Below are 26,831 nucleotides of genomic sequence, written 5' to 3'. Positions count from 1 at the left end.
ATAGTGACAGTATTGTTCTAGAATAGAGACAGTATTGTTCTAGAATAGTGAGAGTATTGTTCTAGAATAGTGACAGTATTGTTCTAGAATAGTGAGAGTATTGTTCTACAATAGTGACATTATTGTTCTAGAATAGTGACAGTATTGTTCTAGAATAGTGACAGTATTGTTCTAGAAGAGTGACATTATTGTTCTAGAATAGTGACAGTATTGTTCTACAATAGTGACAGTATTGTTCTAGAATAGTGACAGTATTGTTCTACAATAGTGAGAGTATTGTTCTAGAATAGTGACAGTATTATTCTAGAATAGTGAGAGTATTGTTCTAGAATAGTGACAGTATTGTTCTAGAATAGTGAGAGTATTGTTCTAGAATAGTGACAGTATTGTTCTAGAATAGTGAGTGTATTGTTCTAGAATAGTGACAGTATTGTTCTAGAATAGTGACAGTATTGTTCTAGAATAGTGAGAGTATTGTGCTAGAATAGTGAGAGTATTGTGCTAGAATAGTGGGAGTATCGTTCCAGAATAGTGAGAGTATTGTTCTACAATAGTGACAGTATTGTTCTAGAATAGTGAGAGTATTGTTCTAGAATAGTGACAGTATTGTTCTAGAATAGTGAGAGTATTGTTCTAGAATAGTGACAGTATTGTTCTAGAATAGTGACAGTATTGTTCTAGAATAGTGAGAGTATTGTTCTAGAATAGTGACAGTATTGTTCTACAATAGTGACAGTATTGTTCTAGAATAGTGAGAGTATTGTTCTAGAATAGTGACAGTATTGTTCTAGAATAGTGAGAGTATTGTTCTAGAATAGTGACAGTAGTGTTCTAGAATAGTGACATTATTGTTCTAGAATAGTGAGAGTATTGTGCTAGAATAGTGAGAGTATTGTTCTAGAATAGTGACAGTATTGTTCTAGAATAGTGAGAGTATTGTTCTAGAATAGTGAGAGTATTGTTCTAGAATAGTGACAGTATTGTTCTAGAATAGTGAGAGTATTGTTCTAGAATAGTGAGAGTATTGTTCTAGAATAGTGACAGTATTGTTCTAGAATAGTGACAGTATTGTTCTAGAACAGTGACAGTATTGTTCTAGAATAGTGAGAGTATTGTTCTAGAATAGTGAGAGTATTGTTCTACAATAGTGACAGTATTGTTCTGGAATAGTGAGAGTATTGTTCTAGAATAGTGACAGTATTGTTCTAGAATAGTGACAGTATTGTTCTAGAATAGAGACAGTATTGTTCTAGAATAGTGAGAGTATTGTTCTAGAATAGTGTCAGTATTGTTCTAGAATAGTGAGAGTATTGTTCTACAATAGTGACATTATTGTTCTAGAATAGTGATAGTATTGTTCTAGAATAGTGAGAGTATTGTTCTAGAATAGTGAGAGTATTGTTCTAGAATAGTGACAGTATTGTTCTAGAATAGTGAGAGTATTGTTCTAGAATAGTGACAGTATTGTTCTACAATAGAGACAGTATTGTTCTAGAATAGTGAGAGTATTGTTCTAGAATAGTGACAGTATTGTTCTAGAATAGTGACATTATTGTTCTAGAATAGTGAGAGTATTGTTCTACAATAGTGACAGTATTGTTCTAGAATAGTGAGAGTAGTGTTCTAGAATAGTGACAGTATTGTTCTAGAATAGTGAGAGTATTGTTCTAGAATAGTGACAATATTGTTCTAGAATAGTGACAGTATTGTTCTAGAATAGTGACAGTATTGTTCTAGAATAGAGACAGTATTGTTCTAGAATAGTGAGAGTATTGTTCTAGAATAGTGACAGTATTGTTCTAGAATAGTGAGAGTATTGTTCTACAATAGTGACATTATTGTTCTAGAATAGTGACAGTATTGTTCTAGAATAGTGAGAGTATTGTTCTAGAATAGTGACAGTATTGTTCTAGAATAGTGACAGTATTGTTCTAGAAGAGTGACATTATTGTTCTAGAATAGTGACAGTATTGTTCTACAATAGTGACAGTATTGTTCTAGAATAGTGACAGTATTGTTCTACAATAGTGAGAGTATTGTTCTAGAATAGTGCCAGTATTATTCTAGAATAGTGGGAGTATTGTTCTAGAATAGTGAGAGTATTGTTCTACAATAGTGACAGTATTGTTCTAGAATAGCGAGAGTATTGTTCTAGAATAGTGACAGTATTGTTCTAGAATAGTGAGAGTATTGTTCTACAATAGTGACAGTATTGTTCTAGAATAGTGACAGTATTGTTCTAGAATAGTGAGAGTATTGTTCTAGAATAGTGACAGTATTGTTCTACAATAGTGACAGTATTGTTCTAGAATAGTGAGAGTATTGTTCTAGAATAGTGACAGTATTGTTCTAGAATAGTGAGAGTATTGTTCTAGAATAGTGACAGTAGTGTTCTAGAATAGTGACAGTATTGTTCTAGAATAGTGAGAGTATTGTGCTAGAATAGTGAGAGTATTGTTCTAGAATAGTGACAGTATTGTTCTAGAATAGTGAGAGTATTGTTCTAGAATAGTGAGAGTATTGTTCTAGAATAGTGACAGTATTGTTCTAGAATAGTGAGAGTATTGTTCTAGAATAGTGAGAGTATTGTTCTAGAATAGTGACAGTATTGTTCTAGAATAGTGACAGTATTGTTCTAGAATAGCGAGAGTATTGTTCTAGAATAGTGACAGTATTGTTCTAGAATAGTGAGAGTATTGTTCTACAATAGTGACAGTATTGTTCTAGAATAGTGACAGTATTGTTCTAGAATAGTGAGAGTATTGTTCTAGAATAGTGGCAGTATTGTTCTACAATAGTGACAGTATTGTTCTAGAATAGTGAGAGTATTGTTCTAGAATAGTGACAGTATTGTTCTAGAATAGTGAGAGTATTGTTCTAGAATAGTGACAGTAGTGTTCTAGAATAGTGACAGTATTGTTCTAGAATAGTGAGAGTATTGTGCTAGAATAGTGAGAGTATTGTTCTAGAATAGTGACAGTATTGTTCTAGAATAGTGAGAGTATTGTTCTAGAATAGTGAGAGTATTGTTCTAGAATAGTGACAGTATTGTTCTAGAATAGTGAGAGTATTGTTCTAGAATAGTGAGAGTATTGTTCTAGAATAGTGACAGTATTGTTCTAGAATAGTGACAGTATTGTTCTAGAACAGTGACAGTATTGTTCTAGAATAGTGAGAGTATTGTTCTAGAATAATGAGAGTATTGTTCAACAATAGTGACAGTATTGTTCTGGAATAGTGAGAGTATTGTTCTGGAATAGTGAGAGTATTGTTCTAGAATAGTGAGAGTATTGTTCTAGAATAGTGACAGTATTGTTCTAGAATGGTGACAGTATTGTTCTAGAATAGTGAGAGTATTGTTCTAGAATAGTGACAGTATTGTTCTACAATAGTGACAGTATTGTTCTAGAATAGTGACAGTATTGTTCTAGAATAGTGAGAGTATTGTTCTAGAATAGTGACAGTATTGTTCTAGAATAGTGACAGTATTGTTCTAGAATAGTGACAGTATTGTTCTAGAATAGTGAGAGTATTGTTCTAGAATAGTGAGAGTATTGTTCTAGAATAGTGACAGTATTGTTCTAGAATAGTGAGAGTATTGTTCTAGAATAGTGACAGTATTGTTCTATAATAGTGACAGTATTGTTCTAGAATAGTGACAGTATTGTTCTAGAATAGTGACAGTATTGTTCTAGAATAGTGAGAGTATTGTTCTAGAATAGTGAGAGTATTGTTCTAGAATAGTGACAGTATTGTTCTAGAATAGTGAGAGTATTGTTCCAGAATAGTGAGAGTATTGTTCTAGAATAGTGACAGTATTGTTCTAGAATAGTGACAGTATTGTTCTAGAATAGTGACAGTATTGTTCTAGAATAGTGAGAGTATTGTTCTAGAATAGTGAGAGTATTGTTCTAGAATAGTGACAGTATTGTTCTAGAATAGTGACAGTATTGTTCTAGAATAGAGACAGTATTGTTCTAGAATAGTGAGAGTATTGTTCTAGAATAGTGACAGTATTGTTCTAGAATAGTGACAGTATTGTTCTAGAATAGTGACAGTATTGTTCTAGAATAGTGAGAGTATTGTTCTAGAATAGTGACAGTATTGTTCTAGAATAGTGAGAGTATTGTTCTAGAATAGTGACAGTATTGTTCTAGAATAGTGAGAGTATTGTTCTAGAATAGTGAGAGTATTGTTCTAGAATAGTGACAGTATTGTTCTAGAATAGTGAGAGTATTGTTCTAGAATAGTGAGAGTATTGTTCTAGAATAGTGAGAGTATTGTTCTAGAATAGTGACAGTAGTGTTCTAGAATAGTGAGAGTATTGTTCTAGAATAGTGAGAGTATTGTTCTAGAATAGTGAGAGTATTGTTCTAGAATAGTGACAGTATTGTTCTAGAATAGTGACAGTATTGTTCTAGAATAGTGACAGTATTGTTCTAGAATAGAGACAGTATTGTTCTAGAATAGTGAGAGTATTGTTCTAGAATAGTGACAGTATTGTTCTAGAATAGTGACAGTATTGTTCTAGAATAGTGACAGTATTGTTCTAGAATAGTGAGAGTATTGTTCTAGAATAGTGACAGTATTGTTCTAGAATAGTGACAGTATTGTTCTAGAATAGTGACAGTATTGTTCTAGAATAGTGAGAGTATTGTTCTAGAATACATTGTAATATTCCTCTGTTCACTATAAAGGGAATGGGGTGCCATTTGGGACACAGCCTCTATGGAGAGAGGTTATCTATGGAGTTTGGGAGTACAGCTCATCTATTCTCTGAGGTCATCTGAATCTCTTTCTGCTCTGATCATTACTTTTGGACACATTTGAAATACTGACTCAACCAGGGGCGTTTGCAGGATTTTAAGACATTTGGGGCCCAAAGCCAGTAGGGGGGTCCGGGGTCATTCTCCCTTGGCAAAAAAAAGAGAAGGCCTAATAAATGAATTTGGTGCACTTTAAAATGAACATTGAGAGATGATATATTTTTCAGGTAAATTGCACCTTCCCACCTGCCACAGCAGACACGGTCCGTACTCAACTATAGTTGCTACTGTGGCTCTCTACTCTGGAACACATACATCTACAGTCTATTGGCAAAAACAACTCAACAGCTTCAAACATTGACTCTGACCTGTCCAATGAGCCAAACTGATGAAAGAATCCCACAGTACCCAAACACCCTCTCTCTCTCTCCCTCACACACACACATACACACACACACACACACACACACACACACACACACACACACACACACACACACACACACACACACACACACACACACACACACACAAACGGTGCAGTAATTAGACTCCATACAGCAGCTGTAGGTGATACAGCATGGTCAAATAATAGGTCTGGGACAGGAGGGGTCAGGAGACACTGCGGCCCCATCCGTTGATACCCCCACCCACTTGGCCGAAGCACAGCCCCCACACCACCAGAGGGATTTCTTCAACCACCAACTTACCATCCTGAGACAAGGCCGAGTATAGCCCACAAAGATCTCCGCCACGGCACCACCCAAGGGGGGGCGCCAACCCAGACAGGAAGATCACATCAGTGACTAAACCCACTCAAGTGACGCACCCCTCCTAGGGACGGCATGAAAGAGCACCAGTAAGCCAGTGACTCAGCCCCGGTAATAGGGTTATTCTTCTGTCATGGCCTGTTCTGTTCTTCTGGTGTCTCTCTCCACCCCCTATTCTTCTGTTGCTGTCTCAGTGTCTGGTCTGGTGTCTCTCTCCACCCCCTATTCTTCTGTTGCTGTCTCAGTGTCTGGTCTGGTGTCTCTCTCCATCATCTACTCTTCTGTTGCTGTCTCAGTGTCTGGTCTGGTGTCTCTCTCCATTATCTACTCTTCGGTTGCTGTCTCAGTGTCTGATCTGGTGTCTCTCTCCACCCCCTATTCTTCTGTTGCTGTCTCGGTGTCTGGTCTGGTGTCCCTCTCCATCATCTACTCTTCTGTTGCTGTCTCAGTGTCTGGTCTGGTGTCTCTCTCCACCCCCTACTCTTCTGTTGCTGTCTCAGTGTCTGGTCTGGTGTCTCTCTCCACCCCCTACTCTTCTGTTGCTGTCTCAGTGTCTGGTCTGGTGTCTCTCTCCACCCCCTACTCTTCTGTTGCTGTCTCAGTGTCTGGTTTGGTGTCTCTCTCCACCCCCTATTATTCTGTTGCTGTCTCAGTGTCTGATCTGGTGTCTCTCTCCATCATCTACCTTTCTGTTGCTGTCTCAGTGTCTGGTCTGGTGTCTCTCTCCACCCCCTAATATTCTGTTGCTGTCTCAGTGTCTGGTCTGGTGTCTCTCTCCACCCCCTAATCTTCTGTTGCTGTCTCAGTGTCTGGTCTGGTGTCTCTCTCCACCCCCCAATCTTCTGTTGCTGTCTCAGTGTCTGGTCTGGTGTCTCTCTCCACCCCCTAATCTTCTGTTGCTGTCTCAGTGTCTGGTCTGATGTCTCTCTCCACCCCCTAATCTTCTGTTGCTGTCTCAGTGTCTGATCTGGAGTCTCTCTCCACCCCCTAATATTCTGTTGCTGTCTCAGTGTCTGGTCTGGTGTCTCTCTCCACCCCCTATTCTTCTGTTGCTGTCTCAGTGTCTGGTCTGGTGTCTCTCTCCACCCTCTATTCTTCTGTTGCTGTCTGTGTTTTGTCTCTGGGCAGTCACTAGTTGCCATAGTCACAAAGTCAAACCGTAAAACATAATCAAAACAAAATTGAGCTTTTTTTGGTCTTAATTTAAGGTTAGGCATAAGGTTAGCAGTTTGGTTAAGGTTAGGGTTAAGGTTAGGTTTAAAATACGATTTTAAGAAGATAAACTGTAGAAATAGGTGGGGCTTATGACTTTGTGGCTGTGGTAACTATGTCTTAATCCAGGGGCTTCTGAATTTTGATTGGCTGACAGCCGTGGTATATCAGACCATATACCGTGGGTAGGAAAAAACATATTTTTACTGCTCCCTCTATCTCCCTCGTTATCTCCCTCTCCCTCTCTCTATCTATCTCTCCCTCTCTCCCTCTCTCCCTCTATCTCTCTCTCTCTCCCTCTATCTCTCTCCCCCTCTCTCTCTCTCTCTCTCTCTCTCGCTCTCTCTCTCTCACCTCTCTCCATCCCCCTCTTCATCTCTCCATCCCCCTCTTCCTCTCTCCATCCCTCTCTTCATCTCTCCATCCCTCTCTTCCTCTCTCCATCCCTCTCTTAATCTCTCCATCCTCTTCGTCTCTCAATCCCACTCTTCATCTCTCCATCCCCCTCTTCCTCTCTCCATCCCTCTCTTCCTCTCTCCATCCCTCTCTTCCTCTCTCCATCCCTCTCTTCCTCTCTCCATCCCTCTCTTCATCTCTTCATCTCTCCATCTCTCCATCCCTCTCTCCATCCCTCTCTTCCTCTCTCCATCCCTCTCTTCCTCTCTCCATCCCCCTCTTCCTCTCTCCATCCCTCTCTCCACCTCTGTCTCTCTTTATCCCCCCTCTCTCTTTCTCTCTCCCTCTCCCTTATCCTTCCTCCTCCTTTCTCTCTCCCATCACTGGGACTCCACTACTCAAACCAACGCTGCCTTTTCAGGCCTCTCCCCCTCCCTCCATCCCTCTGTCAACCTCTCCCCCTCCCTCCTTCCACCCCCCCCCCCCTCCCCTCCATCTCTTTCATCCCTGTCTCTCTTCCTCCAATTCACTTCAATAGCCTTGTCTGTCCCATGAGGATCTTCTTCCTTTTTGAGCTAAATTGTTTATGGACCTTTTGGTCCCTTCGGACTCCCCCCTCTCCCTCTCCCTCTCCCTCTCCCTCTCCCTCTCCAATCCCCCTCCCTCTCTCCCTCTCCCACACACACAAACACAATAAAAAAGCAAGACTCTCTACATTTCCTTCTTCTTACTTCTCTCTCTGATTCATCCTCTCTCTCTGATTCATCCTCTCTCTGATTCATCCTCTCTCTGCTTCATCCTCTCTCTCTGATTCATCCTCTCTCTCTGATTCATCCTCTCTCTCTGATTCATCCTCTCTCTGATTGATCCTCTCTCTCTGATTCATCCTCTCTCTCTGATTCATCCTCTCTCTCTGATTCATCCTCTCTCTCTGATTCATCCTCTCTCTGATTCATCCTCTCCTCTTTCTCTCGTCTCCTTCTCACTTCTTACTTCTCCTCTGTCACTTCCTGTCACCTTGTCTCCTGTCACCTTGTCTCCTGTCACCTTGTCTCCTGTCACCTTGTCTCATGTCACCTTGTCTCCTGTCACCTTGTCTCCTGTCACCTTGTCTCTGTCACCTTGTCTCCTGTCACTTTGTCTCCTGTCACCTTGTCTCCTGTCACCTTGTCTCCTGTCACCTTGTCTCCTGTCACCTTGTCTCATGTCACTTTGTCTCCTGTCACCTTGTCTCCTGTCACCTTGTCTCTGTCACCTTGTCTCCTGTCACTTTGTCTCCTGTCACCTTGTCTCCTGTCACCTTGTCTCCTGTCACCTTGTCTCCTGTCACCTTGTCTCATGTCACCTTGTCTCCTGTCACCTTGTCTCCTGTCACCTTGTCTCATGTCACCTTGTCTCCTGTCACCTTGTCTCCTGTCACCTTGTCTCCTGTCACCTTGTCTCTGTCACCTTGTCTCCTGTCACTTTGTCTCCTGTCACCTTGTCTCCTGTCACCTTGTCTCCTGTCACCTTGTCTCCTGTCACCTTGTCTCATGTCACTTTGTCTCCTGTCACCTTGTCTCCTGTCACCTTGTCTCTGTCACCTTGTCTCCTGTCACTTTGTCTCCTGTCACCTTGTCTCCTGTCACCTTGTCTCCTGTCACCTTGTCTCCTGTCACCTTGTCTCCTGTCACCTTGTCTCATGTCACCTTGTCTCCTGTCACCTTGTCTCCTGTCACCTTGTCTCATGTCACCTTGTCTCCTGTCACCTTGTCTCCTGTCACCTTGTCTCCTGTCACCTTGTCTCCTGTCACCTTGTCTCCTGTCACCTTGTCTCATGTCACCTTGTCTCTGTCACCTTGTCTCCTGTCACCTTGTCTCATGTCACCTTGTCTCCTGTCACCTTGTCTCCTGTCACCTTGTCTCATGTCACCTTGTCTCCTGTCACCTTGTCTCCTGTCACCTTGTCTCCTGTCACCTTGTCTCCTGTCACCTTGTCTCCTGTCACCTTGTCTCATGTCACCTTGTCTCTGTCACCTTGTCTCCTGTCACCTTGTCTCATGTCACCTTGTCTCCTGTCACCTTGTCTCCTGTCACCTTGTCTCCTGTCACCTTGTCTCCTGTCACCTTGTCTCCTGTCACCTTGTCTCATGTCACCTTGTCTCCTGTCACCTTGTCTCCTGTCACCTTGTCTCCTGTCACCTTGTCTCCTATCACCTTGTCTCCTGACCCTGTCTGACTCCAATGGGTAACGTGTGTTGTTGTTGTTGTTTTCTATTGCAAAATGTTTTGCTGTGATGTCACTGATATGATCGTGGTTTTCTCTTCACTGCTGCTAATTTAACCTTCTCACTAAACATGCATATTCACTTGTTGGCAGGCAAAAAATCTGAAAAGCACACACACACACACACACACACACACACACACACACACACACACACACACACACACACACACACAACACACACACAACACACATACACACACACACACACACACTGTTTCACCTGTCTGCTACGATTAACCTTTCCATCAATCAAGACCCTGTCTCCATTAACCACACACGCACATACACACACGCACGAGCACACACACACACGCAACACACACGCAACACTACCTCTCTCTCTCTCTCTCTCTCTCTCTCTCTCTCTCTCTCTCTCCCTCTCTCTCTCTCTCTCTCCATTAAATGGATTCAGATTAAATTATACAGAGTTACAGCCTCTCTCACAGGTCCTCTGGGGATTCCCTTGGAGTGTGTTTGTGCGTGTGTGTGTGTGTGTGTGTGTGTGTGTGTGTATTGAACCACTAAACTGGGTGGTTCGAGCCCTGAATGCTGATTGGCTGACAGCCGTTGGTATATCAGACCGTATGACATAATATGTATTTTTACTGCTCTAATTACGTTGGTAACCAGTTTATAACAGCAATAAGGCACCTCGGGAGTTTGTGGTAAATGGCCAATATACCACGGCTAAGGGCTGTTCAGGCACTCCGTGTTGTGTCGTGCTTAAGATCAGCCCATAGCTGTGGTATATTGGCCATATACCACAACCCTCAGGCCTTATTGCCTAATTCTATACTATTTATTGCATCTTAGCCTCTGTAGCTCTGTCATCGCTCATCCATATATTTATATGTATTTATTCTTATTCCATCCCTTTACTTAGATGTGTGTGTATTAGAGGTCGTTGTTGTGGAATTGTTAGATTACTTGTTAGATATTACTGCATTTGGAACTAGAAGCACAAGCATTTCACTACACTCACAATAACATCTGCTAACCGTGTGTATGTGACCAATAACATCTGCTAACCATGTGTATGTGACCGATAACATCTGCTAACCATGTGTATGTGACCAATAACATCTGCTAACCATGTGTATGTGACCAATAACATCTGTATGTGACCAATAACATCTGCTAACCATGTGTATGTGACCAATAACATCTGCTAACCGTGTGACCAATAACATCTGCTAACCGTGTGACCAATAACATCTGCTAACCCTGTGTATGTGACCAATAACATCTGCTAACCATGTGTATGTGACCAATAACATCTGCTAACCATGTGTATGTGACCAATAACATCTGCTAACCGTGTGACCAATAACATCTGCTAACCATGTGTATGTGACCAATAACATCTGCTAACCGTGCGTCTGTGACCAATAACATTTGATTTGTCAACATCCTGTTAGAATCCTGCAACAACATTCTTAGAGTACAGAGATAATATTACCACCTATCACTACAGAGACGAACACAGAGAGAATATTACCACCTATCACTACAGAGACGAACACAGAGAGAATATTACCACCTATCACTACGGAGATGAACACAGAGATAATATTACCACCTATCACTACAGAGATGAACACAGAGAGAGAATATTACCACCTATCACTACGGAGATGAACACAGAGATAATATTACCACCTATCACTACAGAGATGAACACAGAGAGAGAATATTACCACCTATCACTACGGAGATGAACACAGAGAGAATATTACCACCTATCACTACAGAGATGAACACAGAGAGAATATTACCACCTATCACTACAGAGATGAACACAGAGAGAATATTACCACCTATCACTACAGAGATGAACACAGAGAGAATTTTACCACCTATCACTACGGAAGACGAACACAGAGAAAATCCCCAAATAACACATTCAGGGCAGAATTAGGCCAAATATGCATTACTAATTAATATCCCCAAAAATTGCCATCAAATTCAATTACCACCTAAAAACAAGCGACCCCCACTCCTATCACTACATAGACCTGAAACACCAAGAGAGGAACACAGAGAAAAGTTCCCTCATCCAGCTGGTCGAGAGGCTGTTCACAAACCAACCCAACAAAGCCTCAGGACAGCACTCAGACAGTCTGGCCCAACCAAATGAAAATCAAACAACAATAAAATGATATTACCTATTGGGAAAACATGACCAAAATCACTGAAAGACTATCTGACCACTGTGACTGATAGACAACTGGGGGGGGCACAACGTACAGACTCAGTGAGTCTATTGAGAGAGGCCGCCGTAGGCAGACTTGGCTCTCAACAGACGCCCACAAAATGAGCTGGCAACTGAGCTGCACTTCCTCACCTCCTGCCAAATATATGACCGTATTAGAGACTAATATTATTTCCCACAGATGACAAGGACCCCAAAAATAATTAGAAAACAAATTAAATATTGATAAGCTCCGTTATCTGCTAGGTGGAATACCGCAGTGTGACCTGCTGCAATAAGAAAAGGAGGAGAACAAACACCACAGTAAATTAAACCTGATTTCATTTCCCTCGCCAGTTATGCTTATTCTATTCACAGCACACGCTCTCGCACACACGCTGGCTTGCTGAGCGGGCCCTTGTGGAGACGGGTTGCTGAGCGGGTCCTAGTGGAGCCGGGTTGCTGAGAGGGCCCTAGTGGAGCCGGGTTGCTGAGCGGGTCCTAGTGGAGCCGGGTTGCTGAGTGGGCCCTAGTGGAGACGGGTTGCTGAGCGGGTCCTAGTGGAGCCGGGTTGCTGAGAGGGCCCTAGTGGAGCCGGGTTGCTGAGCGGGTCCTAGTGGAGCCGGGTTGCTGAGTGGGCCCTAGTGGAGACGGGTTGCTGAGCGGGTCCTAGTGGAGCCGGGTTGCTGAGAGGGCCCTAGTGGAGCCGGCTAGCTGAGCGGGCCCTAGTGGAGACAGGTTGCTCTATATATATCTAAAGAGAGAGCTTTACAGGCCCGGACTCGTTTTTGTGTTTCAAACGTCTTTCAATCTTGAAACTTTTGTGGTTAATTTTAATTGTTAATTTGTTGATTTCATTTACCTAGGCAATGTTTAAAAAATAATAATAATAATTTAATCTTTGTTTAACCAGATAGGCCAGTTGAGAACAAGTTCTCATTTACAACAGCGACCTGGCCCAGATAAAGCAAAGCAGTGCGACACAAACAACAACACAGAGTTACACATGGAGTAAACAATCATACAGTCAATAACACAGTAGAAAAATCTATATACAGTGTGTGCAAATGTAGTAAGAGAAGGGAGGTAAGGCAATAAATATGCCATAGTGGCAAAATAATTCAAATTTAGCATTAACACTGGAGTGATAGATGTGCAGATGATGATGTGCAAGTTGAGATACTGGGGTGCAAAAGAGCAAAATAAATAACAATATGGGGATGAGGTAGTTGGATGGGCTATTTACAGATGGGCTATTTACAGATGGGCTATTTACAGATGGGCTATTTACAGATGGGCTATGTACAGGTGGGCTATTTACAGATGGGCTATGTACAGGTGGGCTATTTACAGATGGGCTATGTACAGGTGGGCTATTTACAGATGGGCTATGTACAGGTGCAGTGAACGGTGAGCTGCTCCGACACCTGATACTTCAAGTATATGTGTTTCCCATATGAATTGAATTGAGAGAGAGGAGGAGTTAAGCAATACGAGAACCTTCAGCCCTTAGGAAGGAGTTAAGCAATACGAGAACCTTCAGCCCTTAGGAAGGAGTTAAGCAATACGAGGACCTTCAGCCCTTAGGAAGGAGTCTTAAGCAATACGAGGACCTTCAGCCCTTAGGAAGGAGTCTTAAGCAATACGAGGACCTTCAGCCCTTAGGAAGGAGTTAAGCAATACGAGGACCTTCAGCCCTTAGGAAGGAGTTAAGCAATACGAGGACCTTCAGCCCTTAGGAAGGAGTTAAGCAATACGAGGACCTTCAGCCCTTAGGAAGGAGTTAAGCAATACGAGGACCTTCAGCCCTTAGGAAGGAGTTAAGCAATACGAGGACCTTCAGCCCTTAGGAAGGAGTTAAGCAATACGAGGACCTTCAGCCCTTAGGAAGGAGTTAAGCAATACGAGGACCTTCAGCCCTTAGGAAGGAGTTAAGCAATACGAGGACCTTCAGCCCTTAGGAAGGAGTTAAGCAATACGAGGACCTTCAGCCCTTAGGAAGGAGTTAAGCAATACGAGGACCTTCAGCCCTTAGGAAGGAGTCTTAAGCAATACGAGGACCTTCAGCCCTTAGGAAGGAGTTGTCACACGATAATCCTCGGGGTTCGAGGGCCTTATTGCTTTTATAAAACGGTTGCCAACATATTTATAAAAAATACTTTTTTTCATTAAAAACTATTTTCATGAGTACATTTGTTTTTTTTTACATTCTGCAGTTGCTATGCAAAGCGGGCTGGTCGCTAAGGCTTTTTCTCATGGTTTGACCCAGTCATTCATTCTAATAATTATGTTATTTTGACGAGATTCATTGATGATGAGAGACAAAATCTTCAATAAATGATCATATATATCCATTAGACCTATATGGGTCCTCGCTGGTTAATGAAGGAATGGAATTCTGAGTGTTTGACAAACGCGCCGAATACAACAGGTGTAAACCTTACAAAGGAAATGCTTACTTACAAGCCCTTAACCAACAATGCAGTTTTAAGAAAAATAAGTGTTTAAGAAAGTATTTACTAAAATAACCTGAAGTAAAAAATACATAAACATTTTTTGGGGGGGGGGTGAAAAATAAAAAATAATTAAAAAATAATTAAAGAGCAACAATAAAATAGCAGTAGCAAGGCTATATACAGGAGGTACCGGTACAGAGTCAATGTGGAGACTATATACAGGGAGGTACCGGTACAGAGTCAATATAGAGGCTATATACAGGAGGTACCGGTCCAGAGTCAATGTGGAGACTATATACAGGGAGGTACCGGTACAGAGTCAATGTGGAGACTATATACAGGGAGGTACCGGTACAGAGTCAATGTGGAGGCTATATACAGGAGGTACCGGTACAGAGTCAATGTGGAGGCTATATACAGGGAGGTACCGGTACAGAGTCAATGTGGAGACTATATACAGGAGGTACCGGTACAGAGTCAATATAGAGGCTATATACAGGAGGTACCGGTACAGAGTCAATATAGAGGCTATATACAGGAGGTACCGGTACAGAGTCAATGTGGAGACTATATACAGGGAGGTACCGGTACAGAGTCAATATAGAGGCTATATACAGGAGGTACCGGTACAGAGTCAATATAGAGGCTATATACAGGAGGTACCGGTACAGAGTCAATGTGGAGACTATATACAGGGAGGTACCGGTACAGAGTCAATATAGAGGCTATATACAGGAGGTACCGGTACAGAGTCAATATAGAGGCTATATACAGGAGGTACCGGTACAGAGTTAATGTGGAGGCTATATACAGGGGGTACCGGTACAGAGTCAATGTGGAGACTATATACAGGGAGGTACCGGTACAGAGTCAATGTGGAGACTATATACAGGAGGTACCGGTACAGAGTCAATGTGGAGACTATATACAGGGAGGTACCGGTACAGAGTCAATGTGGAGACTATATACAGGGAGGTACTGGTACAGAGTCAATGTGGAGACTATATACAGGAGGTACCGGTACAGAGTCAATGTGGAGACTATATACAGGGAGGTACCGGTACAGAGTCAATGTGGAGACTATATACAGGGGGTACCGGTACAGAGTCAATGTGGAGACTATATACAGGAGGTACCGGTACAGAGTCAATGTGGAGACTATATACAGGAGGTACCGGTACAGAGTCAATGTGGAGGCTATATACAGGAGGTACCGGTCCAGAGTCAATGTGGAGGCTATATACAGGGGGTACCGGTACAGAGTCAATATAGAGGCTATATACAGGGGGTACCGGTACAGAGTCAATGTGGAGACTATATACAGGGAGGTACCGGTACAGAGTCAATGTGGAGACTATATACAGGAGGTACCGGTACAGAGTCAATGTGGAGACTATATACAGGGAGGTACCGGTACAGAGTCAATGTGGAGACTATATACAGGGGGTACCGGTACAGAGTCAATGTGGAGACTATATACAGGAGGTACCGGTACAGAGTCAATGTGGAGACTATATACAGGGAGGTACCGGTACAGAGTCAATGTGGAGGCTATATACAGGAGGTACCGGTACAGAGTCAATGTGGAGGCTATATACAGGGAGGTACCGGTACAGAGTCAATGTGGAGACTATATACAGGAGGTACCGGTACAGAGTCAATATAGAGGCTATATACAGGAGGTACCGGTACAGAGTCAATATAGAGGCTATATACAGGAGGTACCGGTACAGAGTCAATGTGGAGACTATATACAGGAGGTACCGGTACAGAGTCAATATAGAGGCTATATACAGGAGGTACCGGTACAGAGTCAATGTGGAGACTATATACAGGGAGGTACCGGTACAGAGTCAATATAGAGGCTATATACAGGAGGTACCGGTACAGAGTCAATATAGAGGCTATATACAGGAGGTACCGGTACAGAGTTAATGTGGAGGCTATATACAGGGGGTACCGGTACAGAGTCAATGTGGAGACTATATACAGGGAGGTACCGGTACAGAGTCAATGTGGAGACTATATACAGGAGGTACCGGTACAGAGTCAATGTGGAGACTATATACAGGGAGGTACCGGTACAGAGTCAATGTGGAGACTATATACAGGGAGGTACTGGTACAGAGTCAATGTGGAGACTATATACAGGAGGTACCGGTACAGAGTCAATGTGGAGACTATATACAGGGAGGTACCGGTACAGAGTCAATGTGGAGACTATATACAGGGGGTACCGGTACAGAGTCAATGTGGAGACTATATACAGGAGGTACCGGTACAGAGTCAATGTGGAGACTATATACAGGAGGTACCGGTACAGAGTCAATGTGGAGGCTATATACAGGAGGTACCGGTCCAGAGTCAATGTGGAGGCTATATACAGGGGGTACCGGTACAGAGTCAATATAGAGGCTATATACAGGGGGTACCGGTACAGAGTCAATGTGGAGACTATATACAGGGAGGTACCGGTACAGAGTCAATGTGGAGACTATATACAGGAGGTACCGGTACAGAGTCAATGTGGAGACTATATACAGGGAGGTACCGGTACAGAGTCAATGTGGAGGCTATATACAGGGAGGTACCGGTACAGAGTCAATGTGGAGACTATATACAGGAGGTACCGGTACAGAGTCAATATAGAGGCTATATACAGGAGGTACCGGTACAGAGTCAATATAGAGGCTATATACAGGAGGTACCGGTACAGAGTCAATGTGGAGACTATATACAGGGAGGTACCGGTACAGAGTCAATATAGAGGCTATATACAGGAGGTACCGGTACAGAGTCAATATAGAGGCTATATACAGGAGGTACCGGTACAGAGTCAATGTGGAGACTATATACAGGGAGGTACCGGTACAGAGTCAATATAGAGGCTATATACAGGAGGTACCGGTACAGAGTCAATATAGAGGCTATATACAGGAGGTACCGGTACAGAGTTAATGTGGAGGCTATATACAGGGGGTACCGGTACAGAGTCAATGTGGAGACTATATACAGGGAGGTACCGGTACAGAGTCAATGTGGAGACTATATACAGGAGGTACCGGTACAGAGTCAATGTGGAGACTATATACAGGGAGGTACCGGTACAGAGTCAATGTGGAGACTATATACAGGGAGGTACTGGTACAGAGTCAATGTGGAGACTATATACAGGAGGTACCGGTACAGAGTCAATGTGGAGACTATATACAGGGAGGTACCGGTACAGAGTCAATGTGGAGACTATATACAGGGGGTACCGGTACAGAGTCAATGTGGAGACTATATACAGGAGGTACCGGTACAGAGTCAATGTGGAGACTATATACAGGAGGTACCGGTACAGAGTCAATGTGGAGGCTATATACAGGAGGTACCGGTCCAGAGTCAATGTGGAGGCTATATACAGGGGGTACCGGTACAGAGTCAATATAGAGGCTATATACAGGGGGTACCGGTACAGAGTCAATGTGGAGACTATATACAGGGAGGTACCGGTACAGAGTCAATGTGGAGACTATATACAGGAGGTACCGGTACAGAGTCAATGTGGAGACTATATACAGGGAGGTACCGGTACAGAGTCAATGTGGAGACTATATACAGGGGGTACCGGTACAGAGTCAATGTGGAGACTATATACAGGAGGTACCGGTACAGAGTCAATGTGGAGACTATATACAGGAGGTACCGGTACAGAGTCAATGTGGAGGCTATATACAGGAGGTACCGGTCCAGAGTCAATGTGGAGGCTATATACAGGGGGTACCGGTACAGAGTCAATATAGAGGCTATATACAGGGGGTACCGGTACAGAGTCAATGTGGAGGTTATATACAGGGGGTACCGGTACAGAGTCAATATAGAGGCTATATACAGGGGGTACCGGTACAGAGTCAATATAGAGGCTATATACAGGAGGTACCGGTACAGAGTCAATATAGAGGCTATATACAGGAGGTACCGGTACAGAGTCAATGTGGAGGCTATATACAGGGGGTACCGGTACAGAGTCAATATAGAGGCTATATACAGGAGGTACCGGTACAGAGTCAATGTGGAGGCTATATACAGGAGGTACCGGTACAGAGTCAATATAGAGGCTATATACAGGAGGTACCGGTACAGAGTCAATGTGGAGGCTATATACAGGGGGTACCGGTACAGAGTCAATATAGAGGCTATATACAGGAGGTACCGGTACAGAGTCAATGTGGAGGCTATATACAGGAGGTACCGGTACAGAGTCAATATAGAGGCTATATACAGGAGGTACCGGTACAGAGTCAATGTGGAGGCTATATACAGGAGGTACCGGTACAGAGTCAATATAGAGGCTATATACAGGAGGTACCGGTACAGAGTTAATGTGGAGGCTATATACAGGGGGTACCGGTACAGAGTCAATGTGGAGACTATATACAGGGAGGTACCGGTACAGAGTCAATGTGGAGACTATATACAGGAGGTACCGGTACAGAGTCAATGTGGAGACTATATACAGGGAGGTACCGGTACAGAGTCAATGTGGAGACTATATACAGGAGGTACCGGTACAGAGTCAATGTGGAGACTATATACAGGGAGGTACCGGTACAGAGTCAATGTGGAGACTATATACAGGGGGTACCGGTACAGAGTCAATGTGGAGACTATATACAGGAGGTACCGGTACAGAGTCAATGTGGAGACTATATACAGGAGGTACCGGTACAGAGTCAATGTGGAGGCTATATACAGGAGGTACCGGTCCAGAGTCAATGTGGAGGCTATATACAGGGGGTACCGGTACAGAGTCAATATAGAGGCTATATACAGGGGGTACCGGTACAGAGTCAATGTGGAGACTATATACAGGGAGGTACCGGTACAGAGTCAATGTGGAGACTATATACAGGAGGTACCGGTACAGAGTCAATGTGGAGACTATATACAGGGAGGTACCGGTACAGAGTCAATGTGGAGACTATATACAGGGGGTACCGGTACAGAGTCAATGTGGAGACTATATACAGGAGGTACCGGTACAGAGTCAATGTGGAGACTATATACAGGAGGTACCGGTACAGAGTCAATGTGGAGGCTATATACAGGAGGTACCGGTCCAGAGTCAATGTGGAGGCTATATACAGGGGGTACCGGTACAGAGTCAATATAGAGGCTATATACAGGGGGTACCGGTACAGAGTCAATGTGGAGGTTATATACAGGGGGTACCGGTACAGAGTCAATATAGAGGCTATATACAGGGGGTACCGGTACAGAGTCAATATAGAGGCTATATACAGGAGGTACCGGTACAGAGTCAATATAGAGGCTATATACAGGAGGTACCGGTACAGAGTCAATGTGGAGGCTATATACAGGGGGTACCGGTACAGAGTCAATATAGAGGCTATATACAGGAGGTACCGGTACAGAGTCAATGTGGAGGCTATATACAGGAGGTACCGGTACAGAGTCAATATAGAGGCTATATACAGGAGGTACCGGTACAGAGTCAATGTGGAGGTTATATACAGGGAGGTACCGGTACAGAGTCAATGTGGAGGCTATATACAGGAGGTACCGGTACAGAGTCAATATAGAGGCTATATACAGGAGGTACCGGTACAGAGTCAATGTGGAGGCTATATACAGGAGGTACCGGTACAGAGTCAATATAGAGGCTATATACAGGAGGTACCGGTACAGAGTCAATGTGGAGGCTATATACAGGGGGTACCGGTACAGAGTCAATATAGAGGCTATATACAGGAGGTACCGGTACAGAGTCAATGTGGAGGCTATATACAGGAGGTACCGGTACAGAGTCAATATAGAGGCTATATACAGGAGGTACCGGTACAGAGTCAATGTGGAGGCTATATACAGGGGGTACCGGTACAGAGTCAATATAGAGGCTATATACAGGAGGTACCGGTACAGAGTCAATGTGGAGGCTATATACAGGGGGTACCGGTACAGAGTCAATGTGGAGGCTATATACAGGAGGTACCGGTCCAGAGTCAATATAGAGGCTATATACAGGAGGTACCGGTACAGAGTCAATGTGGAGACTATATACAGGAGGTACCGGTACAGAGTCAATGTGGAGGCTATATACAGGAGGTACCGGTACAGAGTCAATATAGAGGCTATATACAGGAGGTACCGGTACAGAGTCAATGTGGAGGCTATATACAGGGGGTACCGGTACAGAGTCAATATAGAGGCTATATACAGGAGGTACCGGTACAGAGTCAATGTGGAGGCTATATACAGGGGGTACCGGTACAGAGTCAATGTGGAGGCTATATACAGGAGGTACCGGTCCAGAGTCCATGTGGAGGCTATATACAGGAGGTACCGGTACAGAGTCAATGTGGAGGCTATATACAGGGGGTACCGGTACAGAGTCAATGTGGAGGCTATATACAGGAGGTACCGGTACAGAGTCAATATAGAGGCTATATACAGGAGGTACCGGTCCAGAGTCAATGTGGAGGCTATATACAGGGGGTACCGGTACAGAGTCAATGTGGAGGCTATATACAGGAGGTACCGGTCCAGAGTCCATGTGGAGGCTATATACAGGAGGTACCGGTACAGAGTCAATGTGGAGGCTATATACAGGGGGTACCGGTACAGAGTCAATGTGGAGGCTATATACAGGAGGTACCGGTCCAGAGTCCATGTGGAGGCTATATACAGGAGGTACCGGTCCAGAGTCAATGTGGAGGCTATATACAGGAGGTACCGGTCCAGAGTCCATGTGGAGGCTATATACAGGAGGTACCGGTCCAGAGTCCATGTGGAGGCTATATACAGGAGGTACCAGTCCAGAGTCCATGTGGAGGCTATATACAGGAGGTACCGGTACAGAGTCAATATAGAGGCTATATACAGGAGGTACCGGTCCAGAGTCCATGTGGAGGCTATATACAGGAGGTACCGGTACAGAGTCAATATAGAGGCTATATACAGGAGGTACCGGTCCAGAGTCTATGTGGAGGCTATATACAGGAGGTACCTGTCCAAAGTCTATGTGGAGGCTATATACAGGAGGTACCGGTCCAGAGTCTATGTGGAGGCTATATACAGGAGGTACCTGTCCAAAGTCTATGTGGAGGCTATATACAGGAGGTACCGGTCCAGAGTCTATGTGGAGGCTATATACAGGAGGTACCGGTCCAGAGTCTATGTGGAGGCTATATACAGGAGGTACCTGTCCAGAGTCTATGTGGAGGCTATATACAGGAGGTACCGGTCCAGAGTCCATGTGGAGGCTATATACAGGAGGTACCGGTCCAGAGTCCATGTGGAGGCTATATACAGGAGGTACCGGTCCAGAGTCCATGTGGAGGCTATATACAGGAGGTACCGGTCCAGAGTCCATGTGGAGGCTATATGCAGGAAGTACCGGTCCAGAGTCAATGTGGAGGCTATATACAGGGGGTACCGGTCCAGAGTCCATGTGGAGGCTATATACAGGGGGTACCGGTCCAGAGTCCATGTGGAGGCTATATACAGGAGGTACCGGTCCAGAGTCCATGTGGAGGCTATATACAGGAGGTACCGGTCCAGAGTCCATGTGGAGGCTATATACAGGAGGTACCAGTCCAGAGTCCACGTGGAGGCTATATACAGGGGGTACCGGTACAGAGTCAATGTGGAGGCTATATACAGGAGGTACCGGTCCAGAGTCTATGTGGAGGCTATATACAGGAGGTACCGGTCCAGAGTCCATGTGGAGGCTATATACAGGAGGTACCGGTCCAGGGTCCATGTGGAGGCTATATATAGGAGGTACCGGTCCAGAGTCCATGTGGAGGCTATATACAGGGGGCTACCAGTACAGAGTCAATGTGCGGGGGCACCGGTTAGTCGAGGTAATTGAGGTATTATTTACATGTAGGTACAGGTAAAGTGACTATAGATATTAAACAGAGAGTAGCAGCAGTGTAAAAGAGGGGTCTGGGTAGCCCTTTGATTAGCTGTTCAGGAGTCTTATGGCTTGGGGTTGGAAGCTGTTGAGAAGCCTTTCGGACCTAGACTTGGCACTCTGGTAGAGAACAGTCTACGACAAGGGTGGCTGGGGTCTTTGGCCATTTTTAGGGCCTTCCTCTGACACCGCCTGGTATAGAGGTCCTGGATGGCAGGAAGCTTGGCCCTAGTAATGTACTGGGTCGTACGCACCACCCTCTGTAGTGCCTTGCGGTCGGAAGCCGAGCGGTTGCCATACCATGTGGTGCTGACGGATGCTGACGGATGCTGACGGATGCTGACGGATGCTGACGGATGCTCTCGATGGTGCAGCTGTAGAACTTTTTGAGGATCTGAGGCCAAATCTTTTCAGTCTCCTGAGAGGGAATAGGCCCTCTTAACGAACATTTTGGTGTGTTTGTACCATGATAGTTGTTTGGTGATGTGGATACCAATGATCTTGAAGCTCTCAACCTGCTCCACTACAGCCCTGTCAATGAGAATGAAGGCATGCTCGGTCCTCTTTTTCCTGTAGTCCACAATCATCTCCTTTTGTCTTGCTCAAGTTGAGGGAGAGATTGTTGTCCTGGCACCACACAGCCAGGTCTCTGACCTCCTCCCTATAGGCTGTCTCGTCATTGTCGGTGATCAGGCCTACCATTGTTGTGTCGTTTACGGTTTCCATGGTGAAGTATTGGTTCCATGTTCATTCTTGGGTAGCTAGCCTACTGGCACAGGGGAGGTCACATTTGTAAGATTATACATTGTTGCACACGTCGTAGAGACAGACAGGTAGGTTTATACCCCCAACTGTAGAGACAGACAGGTAGGTTTATACCCCCAACTGTAGAGACAGACAGGTAGGTTTATACCCCCACTGTTGTAGAGACAGACAGGTAGGTTTATACCCCTGCTGTTGTAGAGACAGACAGGTAGGTTTATACCCCAACTGTTGTAGAGACAGACAGGTAGGTTTATACCCCCAACTGTAGAGACAGACAGGTAGGTTTATACCCCAACTGTTGTAGAGACAGACAGGTAGGTTTATACCCCAACTGTTGTAGAGACAGACAGGTAGGTTTATACCCCAACTGTTGTAGAGACAGACAGGTAGGTTTATACCCCCAACTGTAGAGACAGACAGGTAGGTTTATACCCCAACTGTAGAGACAGACAGGTAGGTTTATACCCCCAACTGTTGTAGAGACAGACAGGTAGGTTTATACCCCCAACTGTAGAGACAGACAGGTAGGTTTATACCACAACTGTAGAGACAGACAGGTAGGTTTATACCCCAACTGTAGAGACAGACAGGTAGGTTTATACCCCAACTGTTGTAGAGACAGACAGGTAGGTTTATACCCCAACTGTTGTAGAGACAGACAGGTAGGTTTATACCCCAACTGTTGTAGAGACAGACAGGTAGGTTTATACCCCAATTGTTGTAGAGACAGACAGGTAGGTTTATACCCCAACTGTTGTAGAGACAGACAGGTAGGTTTATACCCCAACTGTTGTAGAGACAGACAGGTAGGTTTATACCCCCAACTGTTGTAGAGACAGACAGGTAGGTTTATACCCCAACTGTTGTAGAGACAGACAGGTAGGTTTATACCCCAACTGTTATAGAGACAGACAGGTAGGTTTATACCCCCAACTGTAGAGACAGACAGGTAGGTTTATACCCCCAACTGTAGAGACAGACAGGTAGGTTTATACCCCCAACTGTAGAGACAGACAGGTAGGTTTATACCCCAACTGTTGTAGAGACAGACAGGTAGGTTTATACCCCCAACTGTAGAGACAGACAGGTAGGTTTATACCCCCAACTGTAGAGACAGACAGGTAGGTTTATACCCCCAACTGTAGAGACAGACAGGTAGGTTTATACCCCCAACTGTAGAGACAGACAGGTAGGTTTATACCCCAACTGTAGAGACAGACAGGTAGGTTTATACCCCAACTGTTGTAGAGACAGACAGGTAGGTTTATACCCCAACTGTTGTAGAGACAGACAGGTAGGTTTATACCCCCAACTGTAGAGACAGACAGGTAGGTTTATACCCCCAACTCTAGAGACAGACAGGTAGGTTTATACCCCCAACTGTTGTAGAGACAGACAGGTAGGTTTATACCCCCAACTGTAGAGACAGACAGGTAGGTTTATACCCCCAACTCTAGAGACAGACAGGTAGGTTTATACCCCCAACTGTAGAGGCAGACAGGTAGGTTTATACCCCCAACTGTTGTAGAGACAGACAGGTAGGTTTATACCCCCAACTGTTGTAGAGACAGACAGGTAGGTTTATAGAATGAAAGGCAGAGTCTAAGGCCCATCCACCATCCCCGTCCAGAACAGCCTAGCAGAACCAACAACCTACTGGACAGAGTCTTAGGCTCATCCACCAGCCCCGTCCAGAACAACCTAGCAGAACCAACAACCTACTGGACAGAGTCTTAGGCTCATCCACCAGCCCCGTCCAGAACAACCTAGCAGAACCAACAACCTACTGGACAGAGTCTTAGCCCCATCCACCATCCCTGTCCAGAACAACCTAGCAGAACCAACATCCTACTGGACAGAGTCTTAGGCCCATCCACCATCCCCGTCCAGAACAACCTAGCAGAACCAACAACCTACTGGACAGAGTCTTAGGCCCATCCACCATCCCCGTCCAGAACAACCTAACAGAACCAACAACCTACTGGACAGAGTCTTAGGCTCATCCACCATCCCCGTCCAGAACAACCTAGCAGAACCAACAACCTACTGGACAGAGTCTTAGGCCCATCCACCATCCCCGTCCAGAACAACCTAACAGAACCAACAACCTACTGGACAGAGTCTTAGGCCCATCCACCATTGTGTGGGCGTGAGTGTGTATGATTGCATGTGGCTTGTGGATATATTTATCTACAGAAATGTTGTGTGTTGCATGTGTGTGTTGCGTGTGTTGTGTGTGTGAAATCCCGTTAACTGTTAAGTCCTCTAGCCTGCAGCCTATCCTCTCTCCTTTCTCATCTCTCCTCTTGTCATTCTTTATCACTCTCTCCTCTGGCTCCATCTACACTTTCTCTCTCTCTATCCTCTGTTTCCCTCTACCCTTTCCCTCTCTCTCTCTCTCTCTCTCTCTCTCTCTCTCTCTCTCTCTCTCTCTCTCTCGCTCTCTCTCATCTCCATCTACCCTCTCTCTCTCTCTCTCTCTCTCTCTCTCCCTCTCTCTCTCTCTCTCTCTCTCTATCCTCTGTCTCCCTCTACCATTTATCTATTCCAACCTCTCTGCTCCCTTTCTCCCCTTGTTCCACTTTCTCTGTCCACTTTCTTCCTCTCTGTCCCCAATCTTTCTCTTCCCCTCGCTCCCCGCCTCTCCCTCTATCAGAGTTAAATAGATTACTAGGACAGTGGCGTAAAAGTGGGTGACATTGAGAGATCCAAGGCCGGCCAGCCAACTGCTCCTTTCATTGGTATTATGGCAAAGAGACAGAGAGAGAGAGATAGAGGTAGAGAGAGAGACAGAGGTAGAGAGAGAGATAGAGGTAGAGAGAGAGAGAGAGGTAGAGGTAGAGAGAGAGATAGAGGTAGAGGTAGAGAGAGAGAGAGGTAGAGGTAGAGAGAGAGAGAGAGAGAGAGGTAGAGGTAGAGAGAGAGATAGAGGTAGAGAGAGAGAGAGAGAGGTAGAGAGAGAGATAGAGGTAGAGAGAGAGAGGTAGAGGTAGAGAGAGAGAGAGAGGTAGAGGTAGAGAGAGAGGTAGAGGTAGAGAGAGAGAGAGGTAGAGGTAGAGAGAGAAAGAAGAGAGGTAGAGGTAGAGAGAGAGATAGAGGTAGAGAGAGAGAGAGAGAGGTAGAGAGAGAGATAGAGGTAGAGAGAGAGAGAGGTAGAGAGAGAGAGAGAGAGGTAGAGAGAGATAGAGGTAGAGAGAGATAGCGGTAGAGAGAGAGTAGAGGTAGAGAGAGATAGAGGTAGAGAGAGAGATAGAGATAGAGAGAGAGATAGAGGTAGAGAGAGAGATAGAGAGAGATAGATAGAGGTAGAGAGAGAGAGATAGAGGTAGAGAGAGAGATAGAGGTAGAGAGAGATAGAGGTGTCATGTGTTGCTACCATGCTGTGTTGTCATGTGTTGCTACCATGCTGTGTTGTCATGTGTTGCTACCATGCTGTGTTGTCATGTGTTGCTACCATGCTGTGTTGTCATGTGTTGCTACCATGCTGTGTTGTCATGTGTTGCTACCATGCTGTGTTGTCATGTGTTGCTACCATGCTGTGTTGTCATGTGTTGCTGCCATGCTGTGTTGTCATGTGTTGCTACCATGCTGTGTTGTCATGTGTTGCTGCCATGCTGTGTTGTCATGTGTTGCTACCATGCTGTGTTGTTGTCTTAGGTCTCTCTTTATTTATTTATGATAAGATACAGGCGTCCTTCTTAACTCAGTTGCCGGAGAGGAAGTAAACCACTCAGGGATTTCAACATGAGGCCAATGGTGACTTTAAAACAGTTACAGAGTTGAAATGCTGTGAACTGAGGATGGATCAACAACATTGTAGTTACTCCACAATACTAACCTAATACACAGAGCGAAAATAAGGAAGTACAGACAAAAATATTCCAAAACATGCATCCTGTTTGCAACACGGCAACACGGCAACACGGCAACACGGCAACAAGGCAACACGGCAACACGGCAACACGGCAACACGGCATCACGGCACTACTAGAACAATCCTAGAGGAAAACCAGTCTGCTTTCCAACACGGCACTACTGGAACAATCCTAGAGGAAAACCAGTCTGCTTTCCAACACGGCTCT

Source organism: Oncorhynchus mykiss, chromosome 17, assembly GCF_013265735.2.
Source record: "Oncorhynchus mykiss isolate Arlee chromosome 17, USDA_OmykA_1.1, whole genome shotgun sequence".
Classification (NCBI taxonomy): domain Eukaryota; kingdom Metazoa; phylum Chordata; class Actinopteri; order Salmoniformes; family Salmonidae; genus Oncorhynchus; species Oncorhynchus mykiss.
The sequence above is the reverse complement of the archived record's forward strand: the minus strand, read 5'-3'. Positions refer to the sequence as shown.